General features: G+C 41.0%; 1 long non-coding RNA gene across 1 annotated transcript in view; it reads right to left on the minus strand.

The window, feature by feature from the left end:
• Positions 1-4,664: 4,664 nt before the first annotated feature.
• Positions 4,665-14,957, minus strand: part of LOC115093268 — a 42,267-nt gene continuing 31,974 nt past the window's right edge. The window contains exon 3 of the long non-coding RNA XR_003857260.1: positions 4,665-4,698. This is a non-coding gene — a long non-coding RNA (uncharacterized LOC115093268). The remainder of the gene's footprint in view (positions 4,699-14,957) is intronic.

Here is a 14,957-nt window from a genome sequence, read left to right on the forward strand (position 1 = left end):
GGTCTGTTGGGGTCCAGGTGACGCAGACATGGCTCTGTGGAAAAGGCAGTCTTAAATTTCTTGAACGCGGAAATGGCCTCCGCAGACCACTTTGAAGCGTTGGCCCCTTTCCGTGTCATCGCAGTTAAGGGCACTGTTAAAGAAGAATAGTTCTTTATAAAGATTCTATAATAATTTGTAAACCCCAAAAATCATCTCAAGGCCTTCAGACTGGTAGGTTGGGACCAATTCTTGATACTCTCTAATTTTTGGGGATCCATCTGGAAGCCTTGTTTCGATACAATGTAGTCAAGAAAAGGCACAGATTCCTTGTGAAACATTTCGACAATTTGGTGTAGAGATGGTGTTCTCGAAGTCTCAGTAAAACTTGTTTGACATCTGCTAGATGAGTAGGCATATCTTGTGAAAAGATCAAGATGTCATCTAGGTAGACAATGACACATTTGTACAGAAGGTCCCGCAGAATGTCGTTCATCATGTTCTGAAACACAGCGGGAGCTTTGCCTGCCAGTAAAACAATTGTACCGAAGAACCTCAGAAGAAACTATTACATTGGGCTCATGATTCCAAGCTGGCTGGCCATTCTGTTCAATGTTATACCCTGCTGAAATTACAGAAGTACTATTGACCAAAAGGCATCAACATATATTCGAAATGGCTGTCTCAAGTGTTGAAAGCTGTTTTCCATTCGTCACCTTCGCGAATGCGAACCAAGTTATAGGCTCCCTTCAGGTCAAGTTTTGAGAATATCTTGGCCTTGCAGTCGATCAAACAGCTCCGAGATCAGAGGTAAGGGGTATTGGTCTTTAATCGTGATTTCGTTCAGACCTCGATAATCGATACAAGGACGCAGTGTATCGTCCTTCTTCCCCACGAAGAAGAAGCCTGCACCAGCAGGAGACTTAGATGGTCTAATAAACCATTTTGCAAATTCTCTTCAATATACTCTGACATGGCTTTATTCTCAACCACTGACAGGGGGTAGACACATCCTTTAGGAGGCTCAGCATTAGGCTTCAGTCTTATGGCACAGTCATAAGCTCTATGTGGCAGAAGGATGTCAGCAGCTTCTTTGGAGAACACATCATGAAATGATGCATACTGAGGTGGCAGTCCTGGCATCACTGGAGTAGTAGGCATACAGAGAATAGGAGTAACCTCCTTTAGGCATTTGCCATGGCATTCTGGGCCCCAATGAGAGAGTTCTAACATGGCCCAATTAAATTGCGGCATATGCAACTGCAACCAGGGTAACCCCAGAACGATAGGGTGCATGGCCTTCTCTAACACAAAGAAGGAAATCAATTCAGTATGGAGAGCGCTGGTGCGGAGGGATGCCAGTTCAGTACAACAGGTAACAGCACCCAGTAAAGGTTCCTCATGTATAGATGATAAGAGTAGTGGAGTCTTCATGGTGGTGAGGGGAATCCTCAAGTGTTCCATTAAACGTTGAAGAATGAAATTACCTCCTGTCCCTGAGTCTACCAGGGCAAGAGTCTGAAACTCCAATGGTCCGCAGATCAGAGAGACAGGGAGAGAAAGCAGAGGAGAGAGCATAGTAAGGCCTAAGAAGATTCCTCCCACAGGACTTAGGCCTGTTCGTTTCCCGGACATATCGGGCATGTTTGGACTGCATGACCAGCTTGTCCACAGTACATGCACAATCCATTCCTCTTCCGAAGTCTTCTCTCTTTGGGTATCAGGTGTCCGCAACCAAGTTGCATCGGTTCTTCCTCACTGGCAACGGGAGTCAATGGAACCATCCTGAGTGCAGGCTTAGCACGAACTTCCTTCTGAACAGGTCCTTTACCAGGCTTGAGCTCTAGCACCTAATCATGAAGCCGGTGATCAATTCTAGTAGCCAAGGCCACTAGCTCATCCAGCGAGTCAGGTGTTTCATGAGTAGCCAGCTCGTCCTTCAAGCGGGAATCCAAACCTTTGAAGAAGAGATTTTTCAGGCAACTAGGATCCCAATGTAGTTCAGTCGCAAGAGTCTTGAACTCTATAGTGAAATCAGCCAGAGGTCAGTTGCCTTGATTCAGGTCCACCAATATAGAACCAGCAACAGTATACCGGGCAGGATCATCAAAAATGGATTTAAATAAGTCCATAAATCCATCAATATCCTGAAGTATAGGGTCTTTGCATTCCCACAGTGCAGAAGCCCAAGTCAGAGCCCTTCTATCCAGGTAGGATAGAATATAAGTAGTCTTGGAGTAGGCTGTGGGGAAGTGAGTAGGTTGCAATGCAAAATGCAAACACTGGTTTAAGAAGCCTCTTGTTCTGTGAATCTCTCCAGAAAAACGTACTGGAGCAGCAAGAGGCACGATAGTCTTTATATTTACTTCAAGTAACTGACCTTCATTGCTGGATATAGAACCTTGATTCTTCTGTGCGTGCAGTTGATGAAACGTAGTGATTAATTTCTCCAATGCGTCTTGTTGTTCAGCAACGCGCCTAGCCAGGCCTGTACTTAATAGTGTGTCTGCTTTCTCTGCTGCATGCAGCTAGTCTTAATGTATGAATCATGAGATTAGGCAATCTTGCTGCTCATACTGTGAGACTTATTCCATGTACACGTATTGCAGGACAATGTATTAATAAAGTATTCACAACCAAAGTCTGTAATTTAGTTAAAGGACCCTCTTACCACCCAGGGTTTCATGACAAGGTTTGTTCTTAAGAAACCAAATGGGTCTCATATAATCATTGGTCCTTGTAATTTTTAAGACCTTTTTTTTGAAAGTGATAATTAAGAAATCAGTGTACTTCCCCTTCAGTATATCCAGCGTAGATCAAGCCCAACATGATAACATCTCTCGCATTCGCTACTTCAGGGGCTACAAATGTGTAAGTGATTCAAGTTCAAATTCAAAGAAACACAGGAGGATCCCCAATAGGATATCTTATTCCAAAATTTTTAGAATGCCAAGATACTCTTAAAAATTACAAGGACCAATGATTATATGAGACCCAGATGGTTTCTTAATAACAAACCTTGTCATGAAACCCTGGGTGGTAAGAGGGTCCTTTAACTAAATTATAGACTTTGGTTGTGAATACTTTACTAATACTTTGTCCTGCAATACGTGTACATGGAATAAGTGACTTTTTTGTTTGCGGTAAATTTTGGACTATTACTTTGGCATACTGTGAGACTGGCAGCACTAAGCAGGGGAAGCTGACATACAGTTAAGCCCTTCTCCTCCTGCTAGCTGGCTATGTAGCGGAGGGTGGGATGGAGGCAGATCCAGCCCAGCCCAACTGGTGATACCAGTAGTGCCAGATTGCCCCTTGTCTTACAGTGCCCTAGGTGACTGTCCAACTTGCTCTGCCCAAAGGCTGGCCTTGAACAGGCCTGTTGACAAAGTAATGCTGGGAGAAAAAAAAAATAATAATGGAAAGGAAAATATGGTAAAGGATTTAGAAGAAGCCCAGGATTAAATGAGGCAAGCTGGGGTAGCAAGTGGAAGGCACAAAAGAGTTTATAAACTGGACACTCAGGTTTGAATGTTCTGGTTGTGAAATCAGGGAAATCCTCCTAAGAAAGGAAAGGAGAATGGTAATAGATGCAAGTATTCCCTGTGCAATACAGTAAACTATGCTAGAAAATCCTACCCTTTTTCAGAGACTAAGGGAGTAAAATGGGTTTTGTTTTTTTATGTAGATGAGCATAGCATAAAACAATAATGCACACTATACAATAATGCATTTTTCTTGGTATATTCTCCTATCTCTTGAGTAAGATAAACAGTATTCAATTATATATGGACATCTATATGTTTTTTTGATTATTTAAAATTAATCTATTAGTCAATATATCATGGAGATTTTTTTGTGCCAGTAGATAGGATGGTTTTGGTTTTTTTTTTTTGGGGGGGGGGGTAGGAAATAATGCTAATTTTAAAATAACAGCTGACAATGATATTGGAATAAATTGTATTATATCTTTCATTGTGTTGCACATATGCTGGGACAGAATAAATAAAATCTATGTGTGCCCATTTTTTAATCATCATTCCATCAACTGTATTCATCTTAATGGGAGTCCACATAACCTTGTACATAGGAAATAGGGCTATCCGAGTTAAATAGGCTGTGGGAAAATTCAGAGAAATGATACTATAGGCATTGCCAGAGCTTAGGTTTAAAATCTGTATCAAAATTCTTATATGGAATTTCCAGTTGTAATCGCTTGATAAAATTCTAAAAGGACTTTCCTTAGTAATGTGGTATAAAAAGTATTCTGAACCTGACAGGCTACAACAGGTTAAGAGTAAATAGAGGAAAAGAGATCAGATCGCTGCGCTTAATTCATCCAATCATTCTCAATAATCAGGAATGCTCAAGCCTATCTAAGCATTCAGACTCACACTAAATACTTTCAGTCTGCTACCATAATGACTGTCATTATATTTAACTGGCAGTGATTCAAAATCAAAGAACGAGCTTGTGTGTATAAATACTGATAGAGCTGTATTTTCATTCTTTAGGACAAAGAACAAAGGAATTGGAGCCCATACGGAAACTCTACATTCCAATCCAAGTCAAACTACTTTAACACTGTTACCTTGAACAAGTCATTTGACTTTAAATGCAGTATATTTAATACAACCACTACTTATTTTGAGCAAAATGTCAGCTTACCTGTCTCTAAGTTCTGTTCTTTCCTCTCTTGGATGTATTCTTGGTTGTATTCTAATGTGCAGAATTATTACATTTTATTCAATTTTACAGATTTTAAAATTAAAACTCTATATTATTAATTATGACAATAAATGAATCAATTTAAAAATGTCCCTGTAAAGACACCTGGGGGCTAATAATACTGCTTCTTTGGAGGTTTAGTTTAAGCATAAAAAATATACTGTAAAGCCATCTATACAGAAATTACTTTTATGTTTTTGAAGCCTTAAAAACCATAACATGTAATCCTGTTAAATGAAAGACACCTTAGCAAGCCTATTATTATTGTTCTTATTGCTACATGACAGAAGACCAAGCAAATGAGTGAAAGTAAAGAAATTATAGGCAATTACAGCATAACTTATTTATCATTCCCTCAAATGAATTTATAATACATTTCATTTAGGGGTGTACGCCATTTTGTTTTTCTGTGAATATATTTTATTTAATTTTAGCAAGCACTACATTTTTACAATGCATGTACAGTTTTTAACAACACTCATACATTTTTACAATGTGCATATATAGCCCTGATCTAAATGTGGAGGTTGTAGGTGTACCTTTATTTGTACTTAGCCTATACTAATTAACCTCTGTCATTATTCAGATTGTGTGGATGGTTCTGCAGTACATGGCGGCAATACTATTCCATTAAGTGAATGTGTTGCCAGAGAAGACCTCTAGAGAAACTATAGCCCTGCTATATCAGCCTGAAGTCTGAGTGTGAAAAAGATTTGTGTGATTAAAGATAGAAGGAGTTGGAGTCAAAGGGAACCAAACCTGTCCTTGATTCTGGATATATCCCTTAAGACCTGCTGGTTCTTCTGGTGCTGCAAGAGCTCTCTTGTTAAGATGGATCCTGGTGCAAATGAAGGTTACTTCTACATACTAGAGTCAAGCGCCCTAGGGGGGGAATAATGGACACAGCTGTCCTCAAGGAAGACCCTTATGCTAATGGACTCAGGGCTACTAGTAGTGAGTGCTATCTCTATCTGGCTCATTAATATGGTCAACCAGAGGGTTTTTCCTATATGTTCCTGGAGATGAGGGAACTCTGTGTTATTTGATGCTATGAAGATTTAGGATCTGTGTGTATATAAGGCTGTCTATTAAGATTTCTGTAGTTAGGATCCTGTTGCTCATCCATTGTTTGTGTTTTACTGCTGATATCACAGAAGGTAAAATAAAGTCTATAAGTTGGAACTTAAATATGTGGTATGAGAATCCCTTTGTGAATCCTAAGATTGTGGATTTGATAAGGAAGCAGGGAATGAGAGACACTAACAAGAGTTCTACCAAAGGGGCAGTTAGATGGTCATAGAGAGGGAACAAGTGGAAGGTTTCCTTTTCCCTGACCTGCAGAAAAATGCACATCATTGCCCTCTGATCCCAGTCTATTCCAATATCTTCACCAGCCAGTATCCGAACTCACAGATTTCATGCCAGGACAGAAAACCTAAGCATCAGGAATCTTATTTTATGTGCTCTTAGCAGGGGTTACAAATACTTTTCCTAAAAATTATGAATAGCACATACTAAAATGCTTTAGCATGCAATAAATCAACATAAATGTTTGTTAGGCTTTTTGTATCATTTCAAACTCAAAATGCCAGAAAGTGATCTAACAAATTCTGTTAACGTTTTCATGATGTTTTAAAATTTCACCACATCCCTAATTTTATTTGCATCTTCAATATATTTTAGCCTATTTTGCAAAGAAAATAAAGATAAGAGATTGCTATGTCTATATGTCTGTGTTTACGTCTGAGTGTCTAAGATATCTAATAATGTTTTTCTTCAGCCTCCTATCCACACTAAGTTTTCAGAATATGTCAGAGGGGTCATGAGGATTTGGCCATTTAAATCAGATCCACAAATCTTCAGAGATCATGGATGTATGAATCCCAGAAAGTAAGCTCCTTTAGATCTGGGTGGAACTTCTTGTTTCCAATGCATTTGAAACTCAAATGGAAGCCCTTCAGACTTATCCGAGGGAATGATAAATGAGGAAGTTAATGCACACTTGCAGTTTGGCCTTCTAGCCGTCCCCAATCTCAAATCTGCACACCTCAATGCAACCCGCAAACGAGCCATAACAATAGCGGGCCCTACCCTATGGAACTCCCTCCCCACCTGTCTCAGAAATGAACCTTCATTGCAAGTCTTTAAAAAACACCTCAAAACATGGCTGTTTTTAAAAGCCTTCCCACCTGACCCTTAACCTGACCGAACACAACACCCCACACCCCACACACAGGCATCTCTCCCCCCCCCCCCATCCCTCCCTGACACTCCCTTCCTCCCACCCATCCCTCTCCTCACTCCCTTCCTCCCTCCTCTTAACCCTTCCTTCTATCATTAATCCCAAATTATTTTTATCAACAAGTCATTTATGTACATATGTTATATACTATATATTTGTATATATGTTATATACTATAATCTATTGTTCCATGTACTTCTGTTATATCTGTTATAACTGTAATAATTGTTACCATGTTACAATGTAAAATAGGGCTGATGTCGCCCTATTCTTTTAGTTATCTGGAAACCGATGTGATATCTCGATTGAATGTCGGTATATAAAAGAAATAAATAAATAAAATAAATAAATACTACTTTTACTTTTTATTATTCTATTGTATTAGTAATTGGGTAGGTGAAAGGTTTCTAGTAGAAAAATGAGCAATACCAACATAACTTATAACTACATGCAACAGGGAGGAAAGCTCAGAGAGCAATGTGTACAATAACTTTCTTTCCTATATACTCTTCTGAGGGTATGCAAGCTCTTTTTAAAAAGCTCACAAGTCTTACACATATAGTAAAATATGAATTCCTCAAATCAATTAAAGCCTATGTAATAAAGGTTAACATGCATGTGGAGAGCATTTTGCATGCACTAAAAATAGTATCCTATGTAATAAGGTCTTAATATTTATGTTAAATGGTTCTCCACTGGCATTAGTGGAGACAGGCAAAAGTTACATGACAAATTCAAATGACAAATTTCAACATCATGTTAAATAAAATGTGGTAAAGGGTCATCATATATGTATAAGTTTGGTATAGGCTGGTAACAAATTAATACCAGGCAAAAGCCTCAACATTTGTAAATCATTATCCCCTTTTTTACATATTTTGAAAATGTCTCAGTTCTTATACAAAACCAATTTAATAGCTACAAAGAAAAGCTTTGTACTGAATTGAGCATATTTGAAAGAGGCAGTGTGGTGACTGTAGAGTGGGCAAGTGTTTTATGCCTCTTGCTATTAGTACAAGTTGACATCATGCCAAGAGAGCACACTTTCTCCACCAAATTACTGATGTTGGTGGCATCAGAAGTACTCTGTATTTCTAAAACAGGATAGTGAGGATCATGAGTATCTTAATTTAGCTGATAATATAGTACATGAGATCAGAGCAAAGTCTGCCCTAAAAACCAACATAAATGAGACATTTTCATTTTTCCTGAGATGTACAGAGCTTTAAAAGTTTTTTTTTTAAACATGGGATGAATTTAACTGGGACAGGCTGGACAGCTGCAGCTTCCACCCCTCCCCTCTCCTCCCCTCCTCCCCAATCGAACCATAATCCAAACAGAATATATGAACCTTTGCCATAATAATAACCACACAAAATGCAAATAACACATTAAATGCTGAGCTGGATGCAAATGGCTGCAGCCATTTATTAGATGCCCTAACATGGAAATCTAATTAGGGTGCTGACTCCTGCATGCCTATCTACCTTTTCCCATGGGGGCAGGTGCCATGAACAGCTTTCTTGTGCATCTGCCTTAGTGGAATATTCCGGGGTTTCATTCCTGCAAGCCCCAATAGGTGCGATGGGGATAATGTTCCGGAGGAGCCCCGAGTATGCCGCCATACAGCAGATTTACCAAGAGCCCCTCCTCTGTCACATTTGAGGTCATGACTATGACAATGCCCAATCCCAGGGCTTGACATTTCCCTTCTTGCTGTCTGCTGTACAAGTGTGCCTCTAGGTACTATTCCTTTAAATGGCACCTCCCCACCCCCGTTATTACTATATCGCCTTCTGGGCTTGGTTACCCCCACCATAGGGATCTCCTCGCATGTAGGCCAGGGTACAACTGACTGATCAATGCGCAAGGAGTCCTCCCCAAACAGGCTGCGACTCATGCATCCAAGTTACAAATCGTCCTTCGTATGGCCTGAAGAAATAGATCATTACCCATATCAGAAAGATGCACTTCATCTCATATTTAGAGCTCTGGGCAATGCAAATTTACCCATTTGCGGTGCAAGTGTAAGCCGCTGAATTGCTGTAGTGTCTTGGCCACTTGATGATTGAGTTTGGCGCAGTAACGCCCCCACCAACTGCTGCCAATCATCTGTCGCCAGGGAATTATTTCCGACCAGCAAATTTTGGTGTCTGGCAACTCCACTGCTAGCTGACTCAGATCATCTCAAATGTTATTCAATAATGTCAGACCTGTCCCATTCCCCAGATCGTTCCCGCCCAAATATATGATGAGCGTGTTTGGTGCATTCGGTCCCACTGAGCCTGATCAAACAAGGGGATATAGTTGATTCCAACACATGCCATCTCTCCCAAGCAATCTGACTGCCCATCCTTTTACCAACAGTCCTAAGTCAGAGTGAAACTTCCCTTGGATGGCCCTTCTGTGAGCCTGCGCAATGAATGAGTGCCCAATAATCAATGCAGAATGGCAACATGTCACAGCTATAAAGAAGCAAAAAAGATTAAGCTTTGTCAGGTATCATGCTCTCCACTAGTGCAAGGGAGCCATCACTATTCCTACGTACATCGTGTATGCCCTGGATCGCCACCTTCCAATGTTTTGGATGGTTGCCTTTAGAAGACTCACAATGTCGGTGCATGATGCCACACTAATACGGAACGAATGAGTGCCAAAGCACTCACTCTGCAACCCTGCCACCATCATAGTCCTTTTAAACAGTGCTGCAAACTGGTACTTGGTCAAATGGAGCAATAGCAGGCCATCCACAGATAGCTAGGTAATTGGTCATGGCTTTCACCAGACATATTAACAGACCCAGCACTGCAGTCAACGTGATGGTCTGACCCAATGTCTTGTGGGGGTCAGGAGGGTCCCCCAAGACTTGCCAAAAGTCCCTGGTAGTCCAGCGGGGGTCCGGGAGCAACCTCCTGCACTCGGACCGTTGGCTGCCAGAAATCAAAATGGTGCCGATAGCCTTTGCCCATACTATGTCACAGGGGCTACCAGTGCCATTGGTCAGCCCCTGTCACATGGTAGGAGCACAAGATGGCGCCAATGGCCATGTGACAGGGGCTGACCAATGGCACTGGTAGCCCCTGTGACATAGTAGGTCAAAGGCTATCAGTGCCATTTTGATCAAGGCAGGCCAGACAGCCCGACAGCACGGAGGGAGAAATCCCTCGTGGGACCCCGCTGGACCACCAGGGATGTTAGTAAATTTTGGGGAGGGATCGGAATGGTGGGGGAGGGGGTTGTATTACAGTGAATTTTAATGCTTGGGGTATTTTTTTATTTAAAAAAATAAAATGTGCCCCTCCCCTCGTACAAACCCGAAAAACTAATTTTCCTCGTAGTTCGGGGAAAATCAGTTTCGGAGTTCAGGGCCCCCGACCCACAACAAATTAGGCAATTTTGTTGAAATTGCCTAATTCGTGATAAACGAACCACATCTCTAGTAGGAACACCGTCACCTTGTCGTTGTTTCTGGTGCAGGTATTCTATACGGATGGAGAGAGCAATCTTCGCAGCATTTTGCATGTTGTTTGGTTTCGATGGACCATAAATGCTAATCGACTCTGCCTGTGGCACCAGTCTACTGAATAGGGACCTCTTACAACAAGAAAGAAAGCCCGCTATCTCATTGCACATCCCATGAACATGTTTCGTTCACACCACAATATTCTTATTTAGACAACATAGAACAAATCCCCTTAGCAGCTCCAATACCAGGGGGCATTTAGATGTCTGCTTGTTTATAGCTTGTACGACCCCCGCATTGTCATACCATAGGATTACCTAATGGCATTTCAATGCCTCACCCTATACATGGACCGCAACAACTATGGGAAAGAGCTCAAGGAAAGTAATATTCCTAGTTAACCCACTGTGCACCCACTCTGCAGGCCACTGGGCTGTGCACCACACTCTTTTAAAATAAACATTGAATCCAATGCCCCCTGATGAGCTGGAATGCAGCTGCAGGTCTTTATTACTAACTGGCCTAGGAAGCCATGCTGAAACATCATTGAAGTCCTCCAGGAACTTCAGCCACATGGCTAAGTCTTCTCTCAGGGGCTTGCTGATTCACAAGCGATAATGTTCATAGGTCAGCCCCACAATGGCTCAAATTAATTGATGCAAAAATACCCTGTCCATCTGGAAACGCTTGTTTGAACACCCACGTCTTAAGCCTTTTTCTGAATGTTCGAAGGCACGGTTCTTGATGAAGTTCCGGAGGAATGGAGTTCCATAGAGATGGTCCTGCTATAGAGAAAGCTCGGTCTCTAAATGATATATGTTGAGAGGTTTTGGCATGGGGGACATGTAGTGAGTCTCTGTAAGCTTCTCTAGTAGGTCTGGAGGAGGTATGTTTTCTGAAAGGGATTTGTAGGTTTAGTGGAGCTTGGTGATGGATGGCTTTAAATATTGTGGTAATGGCCTTATGCATGATTCTGTAGTGGATTGGCAGCCAGTGTAGGTCTTTAAGTATGGGAGAAATGTGGTCTCTTCTCCTCGTGTTTTTCAGTATTCTGGCTACCACATTTTGTACAATCTGAAGAGGTTTGGTGTGAGAAGAGGGGAGACCTAGTAAGATAGAGTTACAGTAGTTTATCTTAGAGAAGATTATGGCTTGCAGAACCATTCTGTAATCTTGAAAGTGAAGGAGTGGTTTTATTCTTTTCAAGACATGTAGTTTATGGAAACAGTCTTTAGTAGTTTGGTTGATGAAGGGTTTAAGGTTTAGCCGATTATCAATGATAACCCCTAAGTCTCTTGATTGGGTGATGTGAAGGTTTGATGGAGTGTTCGAGGTGATAGTACTGTTTTCCGGGAAGACGAGAAGGAGTTTGGTCTTATAGGAATTTAGAATTAAGTTTAAGTTGGTGAGGAGGCCATTAATTTCCTGAAGGCAGTTTTCCCAGAATTCAAGTGTTTTAGTAATAGATTCTTTTAGGGGGATCACGATCTGGACATCATCGGCGTATAAGAAGTGGTTTAGGTTCATTTTGGTTAACAGCTTGCATAGTGGAAGGAGGTAAATATTGAAGAGGGTGGGGGACAAGGAAGAACCCTGGGGAACTCCTAGGGAGGAATGGTGACGGAGTGATTCTTTGTTGTGTATTTTAACCTTGTAGCCTCTGTTATCAAGAAAAGTTTTGACCCAGGCCAGAGCAGTTCCTGTTACTCTGATGTTTGACAACTGGTTTAGGAGGATGGAATGGTTAACTGTGTCAAAAGCCGCTGAGAGGTCCAGGAGAATCAGGAAGAAGGAGTGACCTTTGTCTAGGCCCATGATGAGATAGTCTGTCAGGGATATGAGTAGAGATTCTGTGCTAACTGCTTTTCGGAATCCAAATTGGGAGGGGAACAGAATTTTGTGGTCTTCTATATAATCCGATAATTGTGCATTGACTAATTTTTCTATGACCTTGGCTATAAATTGGAGGTTGGAGATTGGGCGGAAGCTATTGGGATCTTTAGGGTCCAGATTAGGTTTCTTTAGGAGTGGTTTGATGGAGGCCAATTTAAGGTCGTCTGGATAGATTCCCTGGGATAGAGAACAGTTAATGATGTCCGCCAATGCTTTGGAGATGGAGTCTGGGATTAGTAGTAGCAGTTTAGAGGGGATTCGGTTGAAGGGATGAGAGGAGGGTTTCATTTTCTTCAAAACTGCTTGGATCTCTGAGGTTGTTATAGGATCAAAAGATTTAAGAGATATGTCTTTATTGGGGTGGTGATATGAACTAGAAGGCGAGGTGGTGTTGGAAGGAAGCTGTGATAGGAGGTTAGTGATTTTATTTTGAAAGAAGAGGGCCAACTCATCTGCTTTTGATTGAGCTTGGTTGAGTGGAATGTCAGGAGCGTTGATTTGTGTTAGATTGGAAACGTATGCAAAAAGGGCTTTAGTGTCGAAGATGAGGTCATGTATTTTATGAGCATAGAATTACCTTTTTGCTTTTAGGGTGGAGCTCTTGTTGTAGTGCAGAGCAAGCTAGTAGGCCAAGAGGGTGTTGTGGCCAGGTGCTTTACGCCATTTACTCTCTTTCTGTCGTAAGCTCTGTTTGAGTTTTCGAAGGTCACTAGTGAACCATGGTTGTCTTTTGGAAGAGTTGGGGTTAAATTTTTTTGTTGTTAGCGGGCATAATTTATTTGCTATGGCCTCTGTTATGTTACTCCAGGAGTGGAGAGCTGAGTTGGGAGAGGAGACGTCAATGAGTGGGAGTTCTAAGGCTAGCTGTTTGCTGAGTTCGTCTGATGAGCAGGTTTTTCTGTAGAGAAATGAAGGTTGAGGGAGGTGGATATTATTGGATTCCGCCAGCATGATGTTGGTGGAGATTAATGTGTGGTCTGACCAGGGAACCTGCTTACATACTGGGTGGGATGAATGTGTGATACCAGAGTTTACAAAGATAAGGTCCAAGGTGTGACCCGCTTTGTGGGTAGGTTTGTTCTTCTAGAATGCTCTCTGTATGATAGTGTGTGTCTATGGGCTGAACAAGATGCAGAAAGAGTTCTATACCCAGCTATTTTGTGTGATGAAAGCATTTACACATTTGCCTTTTGTTATAGGCAGTAATTGAAACACATGCCTAGACCCCCATGAAGGACAAGTCATCTCGGGTTCAACCTGTGGATCAGGCAGAGACCCTTAAAATGCTGTTAGCGAAGTTGGGGCTGGTGGATGTATTGAAAGAGCAAAACCCTATAGGAAGGGATTATGCCTGCCTCTCACACAATTACAAAACTTATAGTTACATTGACTTTTTTCTGTGTGCCAAGTCCCTTTTGCATCAGGCAGACCCAGACATCTTGTTGAGTTTTATTTCAGACCATAACCCAATTTCTCTTCCTATGCAATTAATGTACTCTATGAGTGCTGGTAAAAGCTGGCGCTTAAATCCATCTTTACTCTGGCAGAAATCCTTTTGTACTATGATTGCTGATGCGACTGAAGAGTTTTATGAGATTCATAATGGGGTAAGTTATTCTCCTGCTCTTCTGTGGGAGACATTAAAAAAATCATCAGTTATTCTGTATATCAAAAAAGAGAAAGGAGGAAACAAGAGAATTTGTTGGAGAGGCATATACGTTTCCTGGAAAAGAAACAAAGAGAAAGGCTCCTATAGGACTTATCAGGATTTGGAAAAATGCAAGGCAGACCTTAAGGGTTTTCAGCTTGAAAATATAGAATGGGGTCTCTGTTATTCCTGTCAAAGAATATATAAGCATGGTAATAAGATGGGTGCATTGTTGGTGCTCCTGCTCAGAAGCAGGAGCACCAACAATGGAGTGCCATGGTGAGCGTCTTGGTGAAGGTGAAAAATAAAGGTGAAACTGTTGAGAAGTTTTTTCTGTCTTCTGTGTGGAAGGATTACGATGAACTGAAGGTTGAGGAGAGAGAGGATACATTTGGGTGAATCGCTGGAGAAGATCGTTGAAGATCGGTGTTAGTAATGATTTATACTATGCTCTCCTGAAGAAGCCTATTGAATGACGAAACATGTTGGGAGTGTAAAAAGGAAGCAATGATTTGTGTTGGAATAATGTTGTAAAGAGGGAGTGTAAAGATTGGGTTGAACAACTCTATAGAGATTCTTTATGAAAATTTTAAAATGTATGTATGTGTGTATGAATGGTTGGTTTAATGATTGTGATGTTCTTTGGAAATTTGATATTCACTCTAAGTATCCGATGAAGAAAAAATATTGTAATATTTTTGAAGTGTTTGATAAAAAATTTTGTACACAATAAAATTTTTCTAATTAATTTTTATGTCACTATTTATGGTATAATGTGTTAAAATATGTGATAATTGCCAGTATTGTGAATCTTGCAGAAGCAGGAGGCAGCAAACTTAAATAACAGGGATGTGTAGAAGAGATGGCAAGATTACACATTCTCCTATGGAAATTAGTGATACATTCAAAAGATATTTCTCTGAATTATATAAAGCAGAGACGTCTGTCCTGGAGGATGAGTTCATCTTCCGATACTAACTAACAGATTAGATCTCTTCAGTTTG

This window comes from Rhinatrema bivittatum, chromosome 6, assembly GCF_901001135.1.
Source record: "Rhinatrema bivittatum chromosome 6, aRhiBiv1.1, whole genome shotgun sequence".
NCBI classification, from domain to species: Eukaryota; Metazoa; Chordata; class Amphibia; order Gymnophiona; family Rhinatrematidae; genus Rhinatrema; species Rhinatrema bivittatum.